Genomic DNA, 21,439 nt, shown 5'->3' with positions numbered 1-21,439 from the left:
ATGGAGGGGGAGCAGGGGAAGGTGAGTGGGAAGTGAGTGCAGCTATTTAGAGCACCATGAGGAATCTTTGCGGGCACTGGGATGTTTACCCTGACTTTCTTTGAGACAATAATATCTTGGTTGTGGTAACATTCTATAGATTGACAAGAGTTCACCATTTGGGGGAAACTGGGTAAAGCGTATGCAGGAATTCTGTATTTCTTATAAGTATATGTAAACTGACATTTATTTCTCAGAATAAAAGGCTTAACTCTAAAAATTATTTCTTCACTTCCTGTTGCTTGCAAAATAAAACACAAATTTCTTATTGTGGCCGACAGTGGTTCTTTTGATCCTGTCCTGTGCCTAATCCTCCAACCCTTTGTCACAGTTGCTTTCGTTTTCCTTTCTAACTTTCCCCCACGTGACTGCTTTACTCCCCTTTAGCCACTTCAAACTCTTCTCTATGCCCTTGCTATTTCCTCTGCCCGGGAGTGCTCTTCTCCCAGCTCTTTGCTTGGCTCCTCATGCTGATTCTACAGGTCTCAGCTCAAACTCCAGCTGCTCGGAAGGGTTGTCCCTCCCCTGCAAAGCTCATGCACCCAGACCCACAGTGAGGGATAGCAGTTCAGCCCTGCAGCTGGTCTGAGTCACAGCACCTCCACCTAATAGCTCTAAGACCTGGGCATCATGCTTAACATCTCTGTTTCCCCATCTCTAAAATGGGCACACCACATCAGTTCTCCCCACAGAAAGTTATTATAAGGATTAAATGGGTTAACATAGGCAAATCATTTAAATTAGTACCTGGGATGCAACAAAGCCCACATAGGTGTTATTTATTATCTACAAACCTTCCTAAAATCTCACTGGCTTTACAATCCCTGGACCAGCAGCAACCCCATTAATTTGTGAGAAACACACATTTTCAGGCCCCACCCAAGAGCACTGAAACTCTGGGGGTGCCCCCCTCCCCGACTTCTGTGTTTTAACAAGCCCTCCAGGTGATTCCAGCCACCCACTGGCTTATCTCCTATCCCTATTTATGTCCTTAATATCACTAGCCGAGATAGCCATTATCAGATGATCTGCATGACTAATGCCCATCTCTCCTACCAGAACACAATGCCCCGAAGTAGAACAGGTCAAATTCGTCACTACTGTAGCCCCAACTGCTAGCACATCTGGCACAATGCAGGCCTTGAGAAAATATTAACACATAAATGAATGAGAGAACTTGGGCAAGGTCGTGTATTTAAATAACTGAACCAATTGATGTTGACTCCTGGCTGGGCTTGCCCCCTCTAACATGCTGGGAATCAGTGACAGGCTAATTCCTTGTTTTTAGTTAGCAGCCTCAGAGTTCCTCCTCCTGCTGTGTAAGATGAAGTCCCTGGTGTGTGAAAACTTGACTTCCAAACTGCATTTTATTATTGTTAAATATTTTACTTATTTATTTGAGAGAGAGAGAGAGAGAGCGAGCGAGCACAGGAGCGGTGGGGAGGGGCGGAGAGAGAGGGAGCAGCAGGCTCCCCACTGTGCAGGGATTCCCAACATGGGGCTCAATCCCAGGACCCTGAGATCATGACCTGAGGCAAAGGGAGATGCTCAACAGACTGAGCCACCCTAGCACTCCCCATCCCCACCCCCAAACTGCATTTTAAATGCAAATAGACCATGGCAGAGTCAAGGATTCTTTGTGCAAGTTAGTGGACAGATCTGCTTTCCATTATACTGTGTTGGCCGCCTCTCATTCATTCATTCATTCATTCAATTTAGGTGATTGTCAGTGGGTTGCTTTATGGAGTGGCAACATGGCACCCTCTGTCCATGGCTTTTAGTAGCTATGGTTAGTGAAGCATCATCACCTTTTGTCTAGAAAACTATGTTACATCCCAGTTTGGAGGGAGACTTTTGCCACCGTGGGTTTGAGCAAAGAGGAGATTCGCTGCCTTCACGCCCCCACCCCTGCCTATGGTGCAGGCCTCTCCAGCTTTGCTCCCGTGTCTCTGAGGGATCCATCTCTGTGTCCTCTGTGAACATCTCAGCTTCAGCTTCTCCCTGCCTCCCTTAGGCACATTCCTTGAATAACCCTCTTCACTCCACAGCGAGCCTTCCAGTTCAGACTTCTTTGCCGGCACATCCACCGGGGCATCCCAAAGGCACCTCAGTACAGGATGTCCAAGACTCCATGATTTAACTTTCCTTTCCCTCTTCCTTGGCATTCTCTTGTCTTCGTCTGCTTTGTGTTGTTACCATCTACCTTATCACCCAAGGCAGAAATCTCGGAGGTGTTTTCATTCCTCTCTTTACCTCACTTCCCATACTCTGTCAGTGTCCTAGTTCCTGAAATTGTTCGCCCTATAATGCCCACATCACAACCCTACCTGTCCTCCAGGTCCGCTCAGGTTGCTATGTTGCACATGTGACGGCCCTGCTGCAAAGCTTCAAGCATCCTACCTGGGCTGTTTCAATCATCTAACAAATACCTTTGTTACTGACATTACATCTATACATTCTCCACACAACTGTGGTACAATTAAATAATTTTTTGAAATTCAGAATTTAGTCCCTTTTCCTCCACTGCTTAAAGTTATTTCAAAGCTCCCATGTTACAGAATATGGTACAAATCCCTTAGCATGCAATATAGGCCCTTCATTACCAACCTGGATGTTTTGATCTCTGTACTTTGCTCGAAAACTGTACAAATCTCCATACCAATCCTACCATCATCCTGAGCTTTTCAAAGTCTCTTTTTTTGGTTGTATTCTCTTCCTAGATACCCAGGGAGAAATAGGTATGCTCTCCTTTAAGCCCATCAGTACCAGTCAGGTTTTGCTGCAGTAACAACTCCAAATCAGAATGGCTGACATTCATCTCTTTCTTATTTACATGAGTGCAGAGGGATGAGCTATAGGTCTGCACCAGGCAGTATGGTAACTGTGGGGTTTGCAACAGATGACTCTTCTTATGGGCCTAGACTAGAAGGAGCAGCTGTTGCCTAGGGTATGCTTTTCTCATGGCAGAGATCAGAAGTGCAAGTTGGAGGCCAGGCTGAAACATGTGGGTGCATTAAAAGCTTCCGCTCACTTATGACATACATCATGCTTACTCACATTTTAGGACATTTACACAGTAAATGGTATCACATTCCATCGTGTTCCTGGCACCCCTGTGACTGTGGAATCTGATGATAGATTCAGCCTTTGGGATAAAAATGCCCGAACAAAACTAAAAACTTCACAAACAGTTAAATCAATCAATAACAGCATGCGGCTTCAATCATTATTTGAAAACATCTGCATATGCTTTTAGCTATGCCTGGTCAAAAGGACATGAATTCTGTAATCCCCAAAAGAAAAATCACATTTTCCTGTGTATGTAGCTGAAGAGCTAAAACCCAGGAATAAAAAGTAGTGGCTGGAGACTTTTAGGGTTGTCTGGAGTTGTTCTCCCTCCACTCAGACTTACCTCTGTACAAGTCTGGGTCCCAGCTTTTTCTGGGCTTTCAGCCATGGACATGGACCAACCCCTGGAGAAGACACTGTCATTGTTCTGCAGTCAAGAGCCCCGCTGGTCATCGTGATTGGTCACCTCCATTTCACTGCCTTTTGCAGATTTCTTTTGTAACTCCATAGATACTGACAGAAGTTAGATTCCTGTGGAAGACCACTGCATATCTTGCAGTGCTTCATTCAGCAATGTATTTAGTAGAGAACATTGGGAAACATTCTATGAACCCTGTACTATAATATGTAATAAAATATACCAAAAATTTTAAAAAAAAACTTGACTAAAGCAAGCTACATGGCCAAGCCCAACATGAATGATGTAGGGAGTTTATTCCTTTTAGAGAAGGGCAGACAGAGCGACCACCAGGAGAAAATCATGCAACTTATCCCACTAACCAACACTTAGTATATATTTTCATTATAGCCTCTCCCCACCCAATCCTTTCTTTGTTTAGCTATCTTTCTCCTGTAGACTTTAAGCTTCTCAGGGTAGGGTCTGATTTGTTCTTTTATACTTTGCCAGGACCTAGTACAATTGCTGAATGGGTAAATAAATTAATGATTGACCCAAAAATTCAGGATGGGAAATGCAAGATGAAAATTAGGTTTGTTGAAGATAATGAGTTCAGTACCAACCTCAGAGGCTAAATATGTTCTGGGCCCTGTCCTCGTAATGGAACTGTCATTTTTAATACAGTTACTAAGATCTAATGTGTTCTGAGTTCTATACTATTAACTTAGAATCACTCTTTAGGAAAAGGGCTAATGAACTTAAACAGCCTGTAATTTTTTTTTTAAAAGGCTTTACTTTTTACAGAAGTTTTAGGGTCATAGCAAAATTGAGTAGAAGGTACAGAGACTTCCTATGTTCTCCCTTCACCTTTTCATAATTGGCCTCCTTCATTAGCAACATCCCACACCAAAGTACTAGATTGGTTATAATTGATGAACCTACACTGACACATCATTACCTCCCAAAGTCCAAGGTTTTCCCTAGTGCACTTGGCATTGTACATTCTATGGGTTTGGATAAATGTATAATGTTGTGCAATCACCATTACTCTTTGTGTCACATAGAGTAGTTTCCCTACCCTAAAAATCCTCTGTGCTCTGCCTAGTCACACCTCTCTCCTTCCTAACCTCTGGAAACCATTAATCTTTTTGTTCTTTCCACGGTTCTCTATTTTCCAGAAGACAGACAGTTGGAACCATACAGTATATAGCCTTTTCAGGTTGGCTTCTTTCACTGAGTAATATACCTTTAAGTTTCCTCCATGTCTTTTCATGGTTTGATAGTTCATTTCCTTTTAACACTGAACAGTATTCCATTGTCTCAATGTATCACAGGTTATTTATTCATTCACCTACCAAAGGGCATCTTGGTTGCTTTCAAGTTTTGGCAATCAAGAATAAGCTGCTACAAATATCCATATGTAGGTTCTTCTTTAGACATAAGTTTATAGCACCTTTGGGTAAATACCAATGAATGTGATTGCTGGATCTTATGGTAAGAGCATTGCAAGAGTTTGTAAGAAACTGCCAAACTGTCTTCCAAAGTTGTGGTACCATTTTGTATTCCCACCCGTCATCAATGAGCATTCCTGTTGTTCCATGTCTTGTCAACATTTAGTATTGTCAGTATTCTGGGTTTTGGCTGTTCCATAGGGGTGTGAGGCGAACGTGATAACTGCTACACTACGGAAACTGTTCCAATAGGGGTGTAGTTGTATCTCATTGTTTTCTTATTTTGCATTTTCTGATCACATATAATGTGGGACATCTTTTCATATGCTTATTTGCCATCTTTAGGTCTTCTTTGATGAGGTGTCTATTTAAGGTCTTTGGCTCATTTTATATCATATTATTTATTTTCCTATTGTTGAGTTGCCTATAATATTTTTAACTGACTGATTACCTTGATCTTAAATTTTCTCAGTTCTTAAACATTGACAGTGTTAGAGTTGGTTTTCTTACTTCCAGAAGCAGGCATTAAAGAAGACTAATTAAGTAGCTGTAAAATCTGGATAGCCACACGATTTGAAAATGACAGTAAGAGAGAACGGGAGATAGAGGAGGCCAGAGCTCTTTAGACTTCAGGAAGTCCCAGAACCTCTGAAATTGCAAAGTTTTGACTGTGTACACATGTACACCTGTCTGGAGAAGTAGACCATGGTTTTGCATTAGAGTTTGAGGGATTTTAAAATCACAAAACATTAAATAAACTCATTGTTGTCAAGAGAAGATAGGAGAAATGTCATTTTTATTTATTCCCTGATGATGGCATTAAGAATAATTTACTGAACACTTACTTTGTGAGTTGACACTGTTCTAAGCACTTTTACAGACACTCTCATTTAATTTCGAAAACAACTCTGTTATTATTCCCTTTAATTTTCCAATGAGGAGACTCGGTTTTTGGGAAGTTTTGTTAGTTGCTCCAGGTCATGTGCTTTGTCAGTGGCAGAGAGAGATGTCCAAAAAGTTGCCTTCTCAACCATTATACTGTATTTCCTCCGCCCTCAACTTAATTTTACTTCACCCCACTTGGTCTCTCTTAATAATTTTGGTTTAAAAAAATCGCTTTTAAATTTAGCTCCCTGGCAGTCACAAACTGACCAGCTCTCAGATTTCTGGCAGGACAGCACCGTTCACATGTCATAAATATAACTAGAGACATAACCAGACACTTAAATACATTTTCATCATTGTGCAATCTTACTAATGGATTGGCCTCAGAGTCCAAGAGGAAGAGTTCTGGTGCCTCACCTAATTGGCAGGCACTTTCCAAGTCCTGTTTGACTATTGAATTCTGCTCATTAGGTTAATGAAAAGCAAATTTGCAGTACCCCTGGTGATATAAAGCATTCTAGCTGTGATAAATTCATATGGAATTTATTTATTGGTTCTTATTTAAATTGTTGCAAACCTCCAGAAACAGTCCTGCATATTATGGGAATTCATTTTCTGAGGATAGCACTGAAAATCTGTCCCATTTCCAGAGATCCTCTTTCAGAGGGATATTTAAATGAGGACATTAAATTGATTGTACCAAATGTGATGAGTGATAGGCCATATTGTGTGTGCACTGGAATGGGTGTTGGGTTTATGGTCTGCCCGAACTTAGCAATAAATCAGTGGTAGTCACTTCAGCCAGAGAGTTCAGCTTCTCCACTCACCTTTCATCTCTGAATGGTTATCTGCATATTTTGCATTTACATTTGCAAAGTGCTTTTGTCCTCCAAATGTCACTGTAGATGCAAACACATTTTATGATTGCTAGTTCAAAGGAGGAGAGACTGGCATGGCTGTGAGGGGGAGGGTGGTTGACCAGGGTGCCAGGGTATCTCTGAAGCAGTCACCGTGGTCAATCCTCTGACTTTACTGCTTTCATATATCTCTTTTATGGGTTCCCTTCCTGTTTTTCTGCCTTTCTGCTTCCCAGTCATATCCCACAAATATGACTTAAATTACAGGAAGGAGCACATAGCATAGCGCTTAAGAGAAAAGACTCAGGAGTCAAATAGACCCAGGCCAGCCGAAGTGACCTTGGGCAATGAACTCAACTATAAAATGGGATTAATAGACATCTCTTACAGAACTGGTACAGGATTTTATTTAGTTAGATCATATATGTAGGATGCCTGTTATAATTTTTATTCCATCATCAGAAACAAAACATGAGGCAGAACAATTAAACATTTGCCTCTGTTCTGTACTACAGAGGGATAGGCTGTGGGATTTTTATTAAAGGAGAAATGACAGGCTGGGAGCACCCTGGGATGTCTTCAGGGGAATTCTTAAACTGGTTGCAAAGGAGGAGGATCAGGATAGGCAAATAGGAAGGGAAGGGGACTGTGTAACTGTGGTGATTCTAGACACTTTTTCCATAAAAGTAGCATCTAATTCCCCTCTCCTCACATGTGAGCTGATCTCGGTGCCTCACTTCTAATAAGGTGTAAGGGAGACTGGGGGACACAATCTACTAAATTAGAAAATGTGAAACAGTGTGTCCTTCCCTCCATTATCTGTCAGTCTGTCTGTCCCCTTCAGGGCCCTGAGCTATCTTATAAGAAGTCAGGCTACCCTGAAGCTACCAGGGGACCGTGTGGGGAGAACATACAGAGTTAGAGATACATGCCCAGCTGTTGGAGCTCTTACAGATACAGATACAGAGCTCCAGCTGCTGGCGTCTTCCCAGCTCTGGCATCACTTATGTGAGCGAGCCTTCGGATAATTCCAGCCCTAGCCACCAGCCAACGGTAACTGTGAGAAGTCCTGAGTGAGAGCTGCTTCGCTGAGCCTAGTCAACTGCTAGAGCACCGAGAGAGAATAATAAAATGTTATTTTAAGCCACCAAATTCAACATGTTACTCACCCATAGTAACTGGGACAATAACCAAAGGCATTTGAGCACTTATAAACCAAAGCAAATTTACAAATTAAATAACAAGACTCCTAAACCAGTAATATGTAGTTTCAATAGGTTATTTTATTTTTTTATTTTTTATTGTTTTTTGCACAGATGGTGCTTCACAGTAGCCATACAGTGCCAAACTGATGCCTACATCACTGAAAGGTGGAGGTCATGGTGCAAGCTTTGGGCAGATTGATACCTGCGTGCCATGTGACAACTCAGTTCTCTCCCAACACCGTTCACTACCAGGAAAACTTTGCTTCTGTTATGCACAGAGACATCTGGCCTTTACATAGTGCTAGCATGTGATCATTATTTTCTGGTCCTGTCTCTGTTCTTTGCATATCAGCCCATCACAATGGAAGATGTTCTCCTTGATGCCAGTGTGATCCTAAGTACATCCAAGAATCCAGGCACTGATGGTTAATGTCAGCACTCAGTGATCAGTGGGTCCCCCAAAGAAACCAGACTTTTGAAAATAGATATTTTTTAAGATTAACATGAAGATGAAAATACGAAAGTTAAGAACTCTTGCTGGGAATTATCAACCACACAGAAAGTATTAGAATTTGGCTAGACTGGAAGGGAGAGAGAGATACTGCAGTTAGTTCTCAGCAAAAAGGTTAGCTGAAATAGAGTGGAGTTATGGATGGCCCAGAACACTAGCATCTAGAGTCTGAGCTATTAACTTGTAGTTACTATTGGTTCTTGAGTAGGGGTGTGACAGTGTGAAAGCTCTATTTCAAGATTCCTCTCATGGTTGTATGTGTATGATGAATTAGACAAAGTTGAGGCTGGGATCAGGAAGATAGGCTATGAATTCTTTCTACTATATAAATCCCTATGCTTAAAAAAAAAAATCAGTGTTCACCAACTATGGTATCTACTGGACTCTTTGAAAACTTGAATATAGCTTATAAGTTGGATTTCATCTCAGCACTCAGGGATTTATGGTGTTCTTCCTCTTACTCCTGCTTGTCATTGATAAACGATACAACCTTGGTGAAACCATTCATGTTCCAGCATCTCTGAGCCTTCATCTATCAAACAAAGGATAATGATATATACATTCTATCTGTTATAAATATTAAAAATTATATATATGTATATGTATAAAATCTTTAAGAAGCTTCAAGTCTTCACAGGATAGAATGAATATATACTCTTCAGTGTAATTTACTTTTCGATTGTACTTATAAGAAAGCATTGAAATAGTTGCAAAAAAGAGATGTTTCTTTTTGAATGCATAACTGTATTGGAATAGCATCAATAGAAATTTTGAAAAGAAATAAAAGCTGTCAGGATTCGATAGCTACCAAATATCAACTTTTTATTTTCCATGGTTTTTGCTAGTTTATAATGCATAGTATAGATGTATTATTGTATTTTGCTTTTTTTCACATAAACATGAGAATTTTTACATTTTTCTAGTGTTTATAATTTTATAATAATCCCTGAAATTGATATACTGTGATTTACTTAACTAATTGCTGAACCATCTGAAGCACATCTATATGTGTAATATCTTCTTTCCTTCCTCCATTCCTCCCTTCCTCCCTCCCTTTTCTCTTGCCTTCCCTCCTGCCCTCCTTCTAGCATGGAAAAGGAAAAGAAGGAAGATTATAAAGCACTAGGAATGGAATTGTTGCGGCAAAGAGAGCGAATATTTTATTTCTTTTAAAATAATTTATTGAGCTCTCTCTTGCAAAATTGGGAGATACGGGTTTTAGAAAAAGCAAACTTTGGAGTCTGATTGAAAACACTGCACAGGCAGAATCCAATCAGTAGGTCCCTTCGTGGAAATTCTTCATTTCTGACACTTAGTTTTCTTCTATGGCAGGGAAGAAAGCGTGGGGGGGGGCGGTTGGGAGGGGTGGAGAAGTGCTTTCCAAGTCCACTCTGAAGAGTGGTTTGAGGACTATTATTTGGAAATCAGGGTTTGTTGACTAAGTTAAGCAAACAGGTCACTGAATCTGCCTAGTCATAGGTCCAATTTAGAGTTAAGTACAGCCTTAGTCCCTCAGTGATGTCAGAAGGACATCAGATTGAGAAATTCTTCATCAATCCCACTCAAAGGAGGTTAGGCTAGTGTATTAATTTGCAGGTAGTTCTCCAATTTAGAAATGAGCCAAGGTTTGTCTGCCTACTTGCATTAATCATTTGGGGACAGCTGCTGGAAGCACAGTGCTGGGACGGGGGATGCCAATCTTTTCGGAGAGCAAGTAAACAAGGTTACCAGTGCCAGGAACAAGCTTCAGGAGGAGCAATATTATCCTGCTCCCCTAAACTTTTTTTTTTTTTTTTTGTAAACGGTCACATTCTTGAAGTTTAAGAGCTGTGATCTAGGACTTGCAAGTCTGGAGCTTTGCTAGTCCAAAGTCCATGAACTCTGTCATTCAGACCACTGAACTGCCATCAGAGAATTCAGACAGACTCCTGATGCAGCAGATTCTCTTCTGTGTGCCATGGTTCCGGTGCTTATTGACCTGTTTTGTAAACATTATAAATATTAACCTTGTCTGTTACGTGCCAAGCCAGGGTGAGGTAATACAGAAATAGTAATGATAGTCACTGAAAGCTAGATTTAGTCAGGTGAACGATAAAAGAATCTCAGTTTTGTTATTTGCTTTTGATGGGCAGATGGAAGTGTCTGCCTCAAGGAAGAAGCAGAGAAGCACATCAGTCGTGTGAATATGTGGATTCTCAAACTTGGCCGACTTCAGAATCCCCCAGGTACAGAATTCTAGTAGGCCCTACCCTCATCAACCGAATTTGAAATTTCTGTGTGTACATGGGGTAGCGGAATCCTCTGGAATATTGAACCCTGAATCAGAATTGAGGATCACTGTTCTCATGCTATAGCAAAAAGTGTTTGAGATGTGGACTTAAATATAATTAATGCTGATTGCTACCTATATATCCACATTCTTATTATTCATGGAGATCCTGCCTCTTGCATTCTTAGCCCTAGCTCCTTATCTCCAGCTCCCAATGTTTATTTCCCTGAAAGTTTCTCCCAAACCACAGTGTAATTTCGGATAGACACAGCCTATAATCTCATCTACAATACTAGACACAGTATCATTTAGTTACTTTGAAAATTCTGACTCCTCCTTGGATAAAGGAAACCTTTGCCAAAGCTGGGGGCCCCATGCGGAGACCCCATTCCTCAGAAAAGGTGGAGTGGGTTCTGGAAAAAGCAGATAGGAAGACTTCAAAAATCATGCCTTTAGAATGGAAGGGGCCCCACTGTCTCTGCATTTTAAATAAGTGAGGGATTGAGAACAGAGACAAGAACAGAGAACTTGTTCCAGGTTATATACAGCCAGGGAGTGGAGAAGTAGGGTCTGAAGCTCAGGTCTCCCAGTTCCCCTTCCCTCCAAGGAGAGATTTCACATAAGGGGCTCTTAGAAAGGGCAGAAAAGCATGGCATACTAGAGTGTACTGGTGGTTCTGATTTCAGTCACTGTATTTTTCCCAGGTTCTGCCAATCCAACAAAGCATGTTTATAAAGTGTGCAACAGACAAGTTTTCAGTTCTTTAAAGCAGAACCTCCTCTCCCCTCAACACACACACACACACACACACACACACACACACACACGTCTTTAGGTACTCCAACAAACCCTATCTCTAGAAATCAATTGCTCCCTTTCACTCAATCCTTTTAACTTGCAAAAGGACCAAAGATCATTGGATCTTAGAAACTCTGAAACGTAGGAAGTTAATTTTTTTATGCCTCTGCATAAGGGCATTTTTCTAAGTTTACAACAAACACCCTCAGATTGTTGACTGTGTGACCTCCATAAAATTCTTTTTTCAGATTACGTATAGATATGCAAATTTCTAGCCATAACCTTTTTGAGAACAAAAACCGTGTTTTCTATGCTTAGGCAGTCTGCAAGGATTATAGCGTTTAACTCTCACAACAACCCAGTTATATTAGCTTCATTTTTCAGAGGAAGTCACTGAGAGGTTGGGTTCTTTGTCTAGGCTGAATATCGAATTAGAAGGCGATTTGAACCCAGATCATTAAAAATTAATTTTTATCTGGATGAGGCATATAAAAATCACTATATTTCTTTTTAGGTCATCTTCAAAAGAAGATATTTTGCCCCACCTCTTATTTATCTGAAGATACCAGTACCGTGAATTATTTCAAGAACAGCTAGAATCCCTGTGAGCCAGTAACAGACGGAAGTTACACCCAGAGCAGAGCAGAGTGGTCAGGACCCAGAGATATGGATGGCAGCACCATCAGCATCTGCTGCGTTATTTATTCAACATCATATGCACTGTGCTAAAAACTGCAGCTACAAAGTTAAATAAGAATGGACTTTCTTGGAAAAACTCATGGTCTAGTGGGGAAGTCAGACTTATAAATGGACAATTTCAGTATAATAGGTACTCCATGAGCATAATGCACATTTTGAGCAGAGATGAAGTAATGAATCCAGGCTATGAGGAGGGAATGGCCAGAGAAGCCTACATCAAGGGCATGACCCATATACTAAGCCTGTAAGGAGGAGGAGGGAGAGCTAGCCAGACAGAGAAGGTGGTTGAAGAGTAGGTGGGGAAAGGTAGGACAGGCAGAAGAAATAGAACAAAGAGAAAGTCTGGAATAACAAAGGTGTGAGGGAACTGTGTTCAGATCCATATACTAACCTGTAGAGTGGGAGGGAGGCTGGCAAGCTCACAGGTGGCCTTATGTATTGTGCTGAGTTTGGAATTCTTTGGAGACATTGGAAAGTCATTTAAGAGTCTTAAGTTCATGAATGACATGATCAAATTTCCACTTGAGGTCAATCACCCTGACTGGCTATCATCTGTTTCCTGCTATCTACAGTGACTCTCATACAGGTGACATTTTCCCATGAGTTTATCCAGTGGTTATGAAAAATTACTGGCCAGGTTTTTTTCCCTACTCAAGAAAACATGCTAGAAAATGCAAGTGAGAGGACATTTTTAGACGGATGTGGTAGACTGAAAAATTGGCCACCGTTCTCTACCCATCTAATCCACAGTCTTTGTAAAGTAACTTTGCTGTTTTCATCAACACAGGGAGACTACTTCCTCTATACTTTGAATCTCAACTGGCTTTGTGCCGTGCTCTGGCCATTAGAGTGAGCGGAGAGTGACTGTGTGTCACAGCCATCCTTAGACCTCCAGAGGCCACATTTCTGCTCTCTCCTTGTCCGGACTCCCCTGTACGAACGGTCCTCACTAGCTTGCGGCAGGATGAAAGACCAAGCCTGCCAGCCCTGAGTCAGCCCTATCATCCGGATATGGGAGAGCCCAGCCAAGCAGTCAAGCAAGCCCAGCTTTAGTTGACTCAGATCAGACCACGGACACATGAAAGCAGCCAGACCACGGACACATGAAAGCAGCAGTCAAGACCAGAAGCACCTAGTGGAACCCAGCCCAAACTTCTGACTTGCCATGAGGGAAATAAATGGCTGTTTCAAGCTGCTAAGTTTTGGGGTGGTTGGTTATCCTGCAAAAACTAACTGGAATTTTGGATAACCCTGTATCTGCTTTCATCTATCAAAGAGTAAATTATTTGCAAGCCTTGACACCTTGTCAGTTGTAAGTAACAAAGTGCTTCATACATGTCGGCATGTCCCAACACAATGGCAAAGCATGACAGAGAGCATTCTCAAAGCGTGCCTTTTTGAAAGGCTTCTGCTTCAGGAAAGATGGAGCGGATAGGTGTTTTGGGGTTTTTTTTGGTTTTGTTTTGTTTTTATTCCTCTGATAAATACAACTAAAATGCTAGATATTACATATAAAACAAATGCAACTCTGAAAGGAAGAAAAAAAAGGCAGACAGCTAGGAAGCCATGGGACCTGAGGAAGGACACAATGGTGAGTGTCCTACTGTGTCTTTTTGCTTTCTTTATCCCGGATTCAGCTGAAGATGGCAGCCATTTGGAAATGGCAACAGACACGTACCAAATGAATCCCCATAAAAACTTGCTCTCTCTAGTCAAGGTACCAGGAAATAGGCAGCCTAACATGACAAAAAGCTTCTGGACAATCACCACTCTCCTCCAGCCAACAGCACAGGAAAATCTGTGGCCCATTCCCACCAGCAGAAGCTGTGTGGAAAGCCTAGACTTTAACTTTTGAGAGGCTGTAATGAGGCGTCTTCATGTACTTCTGGGGTCAAGTGTCAGAGAAGGTCAAGCAATGAGCTGCCCCGCACCAACCCACCCACGCCCATGTCAATGGAGAGCATGCAAGAGAGCCCAGACTACCACTCCACCTGGCAGTTAGGAGGTACCCTTTCTCCCTGAAGGGGTGATGTCAGAGGAGTCCAAGTGGAAAGCCAGTCTCTCACCTTTGCCGGCAGCAGTGAGGCCACCCCCCCTAGAGTTGTCAATGGAACTACACGGTGGTAGGGGGACTGGAATTGCCATTTCTGTCCAGCAGTAAAGGGGAGCCCCCTCCCTAGGTGTCCATGGAAGCTGAGTGGGAAATGTGGACTTCTACCATCCCCTGGAGGATGGGGCAGCACCCCCAACTTTCCATACTGGAGCAGGGCCAGAAAGCACAAGGTTAAATAAAATCCAGACTCTCATAACATGTGATAATATCCAGGTTTTGATAGAAAAATCACTGATCATGGTAAGAATCGGAAAGATTATAGTGGAATGAAAAGAGGCAACACTAGGATGACAAATGGTAGAATTACCTGACAAATATTTGCCATGTTAAAAATGCCTCAAAGAACAATGACAAGCATGGTTGAAACAAACAAACAAAAAATTGAAAGCCCTTGCAAACCAACACCCCCCCCCAAAAAAAAAGCAAAAAAGAAGGTATAAGGAAGAACCGAATGGAAATTTTATTACTGAACAATAACTAAAATAGAAAACTCAGTGGAAGGGCTTCACAGCCAACTACCAGGAACAAAGAAAAGAATCAGTGAATTGAAAAATAGAACAGTAGAAATTATTCAATCTAAACAGTAAAGAGAAAACAGACTGAAAAACAATGAACAGAATCTCAGGGACCTCTAAGACTCTAATAAAAGATAGAACATTTGCATCATCAGAGTTTCTGAAGGAGAAAAAAGAGGGTGGTTACACTTCTGGCACTGATTGCAAAGTGTGGGCTTTTCCCCCGTGCCACCAAGAAATTCTCCTATACCAGCCAGAAGTCCAACAATTCAACTATCTCCAGGTAGATAGTGTCAGATACCTCGGGTTGAAGGCTCAGGTTTGCAAGACCGTCCCCCAGCTCCACTTCAGAAGCCATTCGTAAGCCCAGGTTGTCACTGTGCTTCTGCTAGACTATATGGCTATAAGATTCCCTTGTAGATTCTCATGACCTTCTCCCTGGGCTGGATTAATTTGCTAGAACAGCTCACAGAACTCAGAGAGGCATTTTATTTACTGGGTCACCAGTTTATTATAATATAATATAACTCAAGAAGAACCAGATAGAAGAGATGCATGGGGCAAGGTATGTGGGAAAGGGCACAGAGCTCCCATGTTTCTTTTTGTGTTTTTATAGAGGTTTCATTACATAGACATGATAGATTAAATCGCTGGCCATTGAACTCAGTCTCCAGCTCCTCTGCCCCCCTGAGAGGTGGGGAGTTGGGGTTACTCAAAGTTTCAACCCTCAGTGGCAACCAGCACCCAACCACCTCAGTGACCTAGGCCTTTCCAAAAGTCACTTCATTAACATAACAAAGACACATTAATTGCTACTATCACTTACGAAATTCCAAAGGTTTTAGGAGCTCAGTGCCAGGAAAGGGAACACAAAGGGAAATATATAGTTATTATAAATAAACAATATCACAGTGGGGCTGAAAAAGTACTCAAGAAATAATGGCTGCAAACTTCTAAATTTGGCAACGGACATAAACCTATAGATCAAAAAAATGAGCAAACCCCCAAAAGGATAAACCCAAAAGAAATTCATACTGAGACATATCCTAATTACACTGCTGACAGTTACGAAGGAAATAATCTTGAAATGAGTCAGAGAAAAATAATGTCCTATGTACAGGGGAAAAGCAGTTAATAGTAGATTTCTTTCTTTCTTTCTTTCTTTTTTTAAGATTTTATTTATCTATTTGACACAAAGAGAGAGAGATCACAAGTAGGCAGAGAGGTAGGCAGAGAGAGAAGAAAACAGGCTCTCCACTGAGCAGAGAGCCTGATGCAGGGCTAGATCCCAGGACCCTGAGATCATGACCTGAGCTGAAGGAAGAGGCTCTAACCCACTAAGCCACCCAGGGACCCCAATAGTAGATTTCTTATCAGAAATAACAGAGGTCAAAAGAAAGCAGCAATCGATCTCTTAAATGCTAAAAGAAAAGAACTACCGCCTAGAATCCCGAATCTAGGAAAAGTGTTGTTGGTAAGTTGGACTTCGTCAAAAATGAAACACTTCTGTTCTGTGAATGGCCCTGTTGACAGTATGTTGCAGAAGGGGAGAACATATTTGTAAGCCACATATCTGACAAAAAAACTACTCTCGAGTACAAAGAATTTGAGGTTTGAGTTTGAGAAATCCAATTAGGACGTGGGCAAAAGACATGAAGAGACATGTCACTGAAGAAGATATTCAGATGGCAAAAAAGCACATGAAAAGATGTTTGACGTCATCTGCCATGAGGAAATGTCAACAAAGACCACAGTGAAATGCGGGCACACCCCCACTGGGAGGTCTGAGAGAAACAAGGAGCGATGACCCAAATACTGGTGAGGCTGCGGAGAGATGGGATCTCTCACAGCTGCTCGTGGAAAAGTTTGGCCTAACAAAGAAGTGGGTGAAAGAGAAGCCCGGTGGCTGTGGAAGGTCACAGATGGACCCTGGCGGGCCGTGAGGGTCATGTTCTGTGTCCTGGCCGCATGGGTTGTGACCTTGTCCTGTGGTTTTGCAAGATGTTGCCATTGGGGAAGCTGGGTAAAGGGCATATGGGCTCTTTCTGTATTATTTCTTACAGATGCCTGGGAATCTGCAATGATCTCAAAATAAAATATTATTTGTTTATTTATTTATCAGAGAGAGAGAGAGAGAGAAGAGAAGCAGGCTCGCTGCTGAGCAAGGAGCCTCATGCTGGACTTGATCCCGGCACCCTGGGATTGTGACCTGAGCCGAAGGCAGACACTTAACTGAGACACCCGGTTGTCCCTAAAATATAATTTTTTTAAAAAGATTTTATTTATTTATTTGACAGAAATCACCAATAGGCAGAGAGGCAAGCAAAGAGAGAGGGGGAAGCAGGCTCCCCGCTGAGCAGAGATTCCCAATGCGGGGCTCGAACCCAGGACCCTGGGATCATGACCCGAGCCGAAGGCAGAGGCTTTAACCCACTAAGCCACCCAGGCGCCCCCTTAAAATATAATTTAAGAAGAAGTTTCTTGGGCTCCTGGGGGGCTCAATCAGTTAAGCGTCTGTCTTCGGCTCAGGTCATGATCCCAGGGTCCTGGAATGGAGGCCTGCGTTGGGCTCCCTGCTCAGTGGGGAGCCTGGTTCTCCCTCTCCCTCTGCACAACTCCTCTGCTCCCACTCTGTCCCTCGCTTTCTCTCTCTCTCAAATAAATAAAAGCTTTAAAAAAATTAAAAAATAAAAAGAAGTTTGTCCTTGAAATGCCAGTACTGTGTAATGTTAGTGGTACCACCTGAAAAAGAATTTCTGCGATTAAGAAAGTCTGGCAGATGCTTGGATAAAATGGATGTACCAGGTTTCTTTACTACAGGACTCCTCCGAGGCTATGTTTGCATTATCTATCATAAGTAATATGCCCAGATGTCAAAAGACTTCCCAAGACAGCTGTTGTGAGATTTAAACCAGAGGATCCACATAAAGAGTACATAATATCTGACATGAATGTTGAGGTTATCATTATTATTATTCTTGTGTTCACTTTGTACCACAGATTTATCACATTAGAATTATTATAATTTAAAATGTTGGGGAGATTGAGCCTTAGAGAATCTAAACAATTTGAAAGGTCACAGCTAGTAAGAGGCAGAGCCAGGATTTCATCTGATGCCCAAATATCTATTAATTTTGATGTAATGTTCTCACAAAAATTAGGACTTAAAAAGCAAAATTGGGGCACCTGGGTGGCTCAGTGGGTTAAGCCGCTGCCTTCGGCTCAGGTCGTGATCACAGGGTCCTGGGATCGAATCCTGCATCGGGCTCTCTGGTCTGCAGGGAGCCTGCTTCCTCCTCTCCCTCTCTCTGCCTGCCTCTCTGCCTACTTGTGATCTCTGTCTGTCAAATAAATAAATAAAATCTTAAAAAAAAAATTGAAAGTTAAAAGGTAAGGGACAACTAGGAAAATATTTATAATGACATCACTTTCCAAGTATCTCATTTATTTCTACATAAAGGGCCTTCATAAATCGATAATAAACTTTCCTAAAACAGTAACGGTCAAATTATCAACATGGCAATTCATGACAGTGGCCAAAGGACATCTAAAAGGTGTTCAGGGACACCTGGGTGGCTCAATTTGTTGAGCATCCAGCTCTGGATTTTTGGCTCAGGGTCCTGGGATCAAGCCCTACATCATAAACAACAAACAGTGTTCAGACTCAATGTATTTTCTTATTTGGACAGTAATTAAAAAAAAACAAAACAACTTTAAACAGACTCATGGCTACAGAGAAGGATCTGGTGGCCGCCAGAGGGGAGGGGTAGAGGATGAAAGAAAAAGCTGAAGGGGATTAATAAGTGCAATCTTCCTGTTATAAAAGAAGTAAGACATGAGGTATCAAGTACAGCACAGGGAATAGAGTCAAAAATACTTTAACAACTCTGGATGGTGACAGATGGTAACTAGACTTACTGTGGTAACCATTTGCAATGTATATAGATACTGAATCATAATGTTGTACCCCTAAAACGAATACAATATTGTATGTCAACTATCCTTCAATAAAAAATAATACCAGAAACAGGCAGTAATTGTATACCTGCAGACCCAATAGAAAGATTTAGAAAAGAAGAAAACCACAAAAACTTTAAATTAAATAAACAAAATGCCATTTTTTTTTCAAATTAAGAAAATCTTATGTCCACTCACAAAATGGCTGTGGGAACACAGACATTTTTAAACAGCTTTTGTCATCGTTACTAGCACAACTTTGGTGGCAGGGAATTTGCTTTAAAATTCTTGTCTTGTGGGGTACCTGGGTGGCTCAGTCAATTAAGCATCTACCTTCAGATCTCAGGGTCCTGGGATGAAGCCCACATAGGGCTCCTTGCTGGGCAGGTAGCCTGCTGCTCTGTCTCCCTCTGTCCCTCCCACCTGCTCATGCCCTCATTCTTTCTCTCTCAAATAAATAAATAAAATCTTAAAAAAAAAATTCTTACCATTTGACCTAGTTGTTTAATTTCTAGAAATCAAGGAAACTAAAATTCTTAAATGAATCAAATATGTAGACAAGGATTTGTGTTTAAGGTTGTTTATCACAGCATTATTTCTATGAGCAAAAATGTGAGGGAATCCTAATTCTGTCAATAGGGGATGGTTAAAAATTATGGACACTCATATGATTGCAGTCATTAACAATCATGTTTTAGAAAGGTAATGATATGGAAAAATGCATGTGATATATTTTTAAGAGAAAAAAGCAGAAACCTCCAATTTTATGAAAGAAAAATATGTATATCTATGTGTACACACACATAGATATATTTGAAGAAAGCACATCAAAAGTTCAAGGCTGTCTCTTTGGGTGTAAGGATATCATGAATGATGCTAATTTTCTTTACCATAACTTCCAAATTTTCTACAATAATAATTCAGAAAGACATAGCAATAATTTACTTCCCATGGTTGTTTAAATTCAAATCTTCTTTGATATGAACACTGTTTTCATCAATACCTTGTAGTTGAAGGCTGGACTACTTTGAAGACCAGTACTAGGAGGCATTTCTGGGTCAGGGTGCCATATTCCCAGGGCCATGTCAGCAGTCATGGGCGGAGAAAGAAAGCAGGGCATCAGCCGGAACTCCCTCCCATGTGTGGTGCTCAGCAGCCAGGATTCAGTGTGAGAGGACTGGCATTTGGCTCCCCCCACAGATGCCTCCCCAGCTCCTTCTGTTCAGTTTACCACTGACAGACTCTGCAGTTACATGGGCACTAGGTTAGATGTGTGCCTTGAATACAGAATGACTGTCGAAGTTCTTTTTTTTCCAACTTGTTGAAAATAGTAAGAATAGCATGGACAAATTAAAAATTTATGTTCCCAGATGTCTATCACATTATTTATATGAGCAAAAATGCGAGAAGAACCTTAATAGGCCAGAGTACACTGTTTTCCATCCTGAATGGGACGTAGGCCAGAGGACACCGTTTTCCATCCTGAATGGAATTTAGATCTTAGAAAGTACGGAGATATTATGCATTTTTAATTTGCTGTGTAGATCACTCAGTACACTGAATGTGTAAGGGATTATTCGGTGATTGGTGCTTAGTAGGCATCTTAAATGTCACCTGTCTGCAAATCTCTTGTTTTTTTTTATCTGCCAAATGTGTTCTCCTAGTTTTCATCATCTCAGTTAAAGGCGCTACTATTAGCCATTTATCTACTTTCCAATCTGCAGGTTGTTCTTGATTCTTCCATTTCCCTGATGCCTCTTGGTATCAACCCTGTCCCAAAAGATATTTTTAATTCTATCTGAATTGCAACCCATTAGTCCAGGCCAAGCCGAATGGACCTGGATGGATACATTTTCCTTCTCAACAGGTCTCCCCGTTGCCCTTCATAATCTATTCTCTTACCGGCAATCCAAGTGATGTTTTACAAACATAAATCACATCCCTTCCAGCTTTTACCTAAGGCCTGTCAACGGCCTTCCACAATTCGTAGAATACTATCTGTACTCCTTATGTAGGTTCTCCCTGATCCTACACTGCCGACCCCTCTGACGTCACCCCATGCCTCTCTCCCCACCACACCCACTTCCACAGTCTTCTTACGGGGTCACCAGTGATGTGGAGCTTGTTCCCTCCAAGGGCCTTTGTCCTAGTTCATCCTTCTGTCTGGAACACTTTTCCCCCAGGCCTCTCCATCATTCATGCCTTAGCTCACACATCACCTCTTCATTAATTACCTTCCTAACTCCCTGATTTAAAGTCCCTCGCTTGACCATGTCGTATCTGCTTCCCAGAACTCAACATTCTTCAATAGTTTTTTCTTTATTTGCATAATGTGTGTCACATCTAACTATGTCAGTTAATGTCAGTCCCACGGAACAGGAACCTGGGCTGTGTTGTTATCTCACACCCCTGGACTCGTCCCTGGCACATAAAATATTTATTGAATAAGTGTACATATATTTAATCTTATAAAATATAGATGTTCTCTTATTGATCTGTTGGGGAGTAAGCACCGTAAATTACATACACATTCTAAAAGGCATTTCAAACACCGCTAGACTATTTTGGGGATGAAATGCATTAATATCTAAAAGCCAGTGACTATTTACCTTTAGTAAGTGCTCCTGCTTGGTCATAAGGGGATTCCAGTAAGTGCCATGGGGTGACTAGGAGA

This window comes from Neovison vison, chromosome 4 (genome assembly GCF_020171115.1).
Source record: "Neovison vison isolate M4711 chromosome 4, ASM_NN_V1, whole genome shotgun sequence".
Taxonomy (NCBI): Eukaryota; Metazoa; Chordata; class Mammalia; order Carnivora; family Mustelidae; genus Neogale; species Neogale vison.
Note: the sequence above shows the minus strand (reverse complement) of the source record.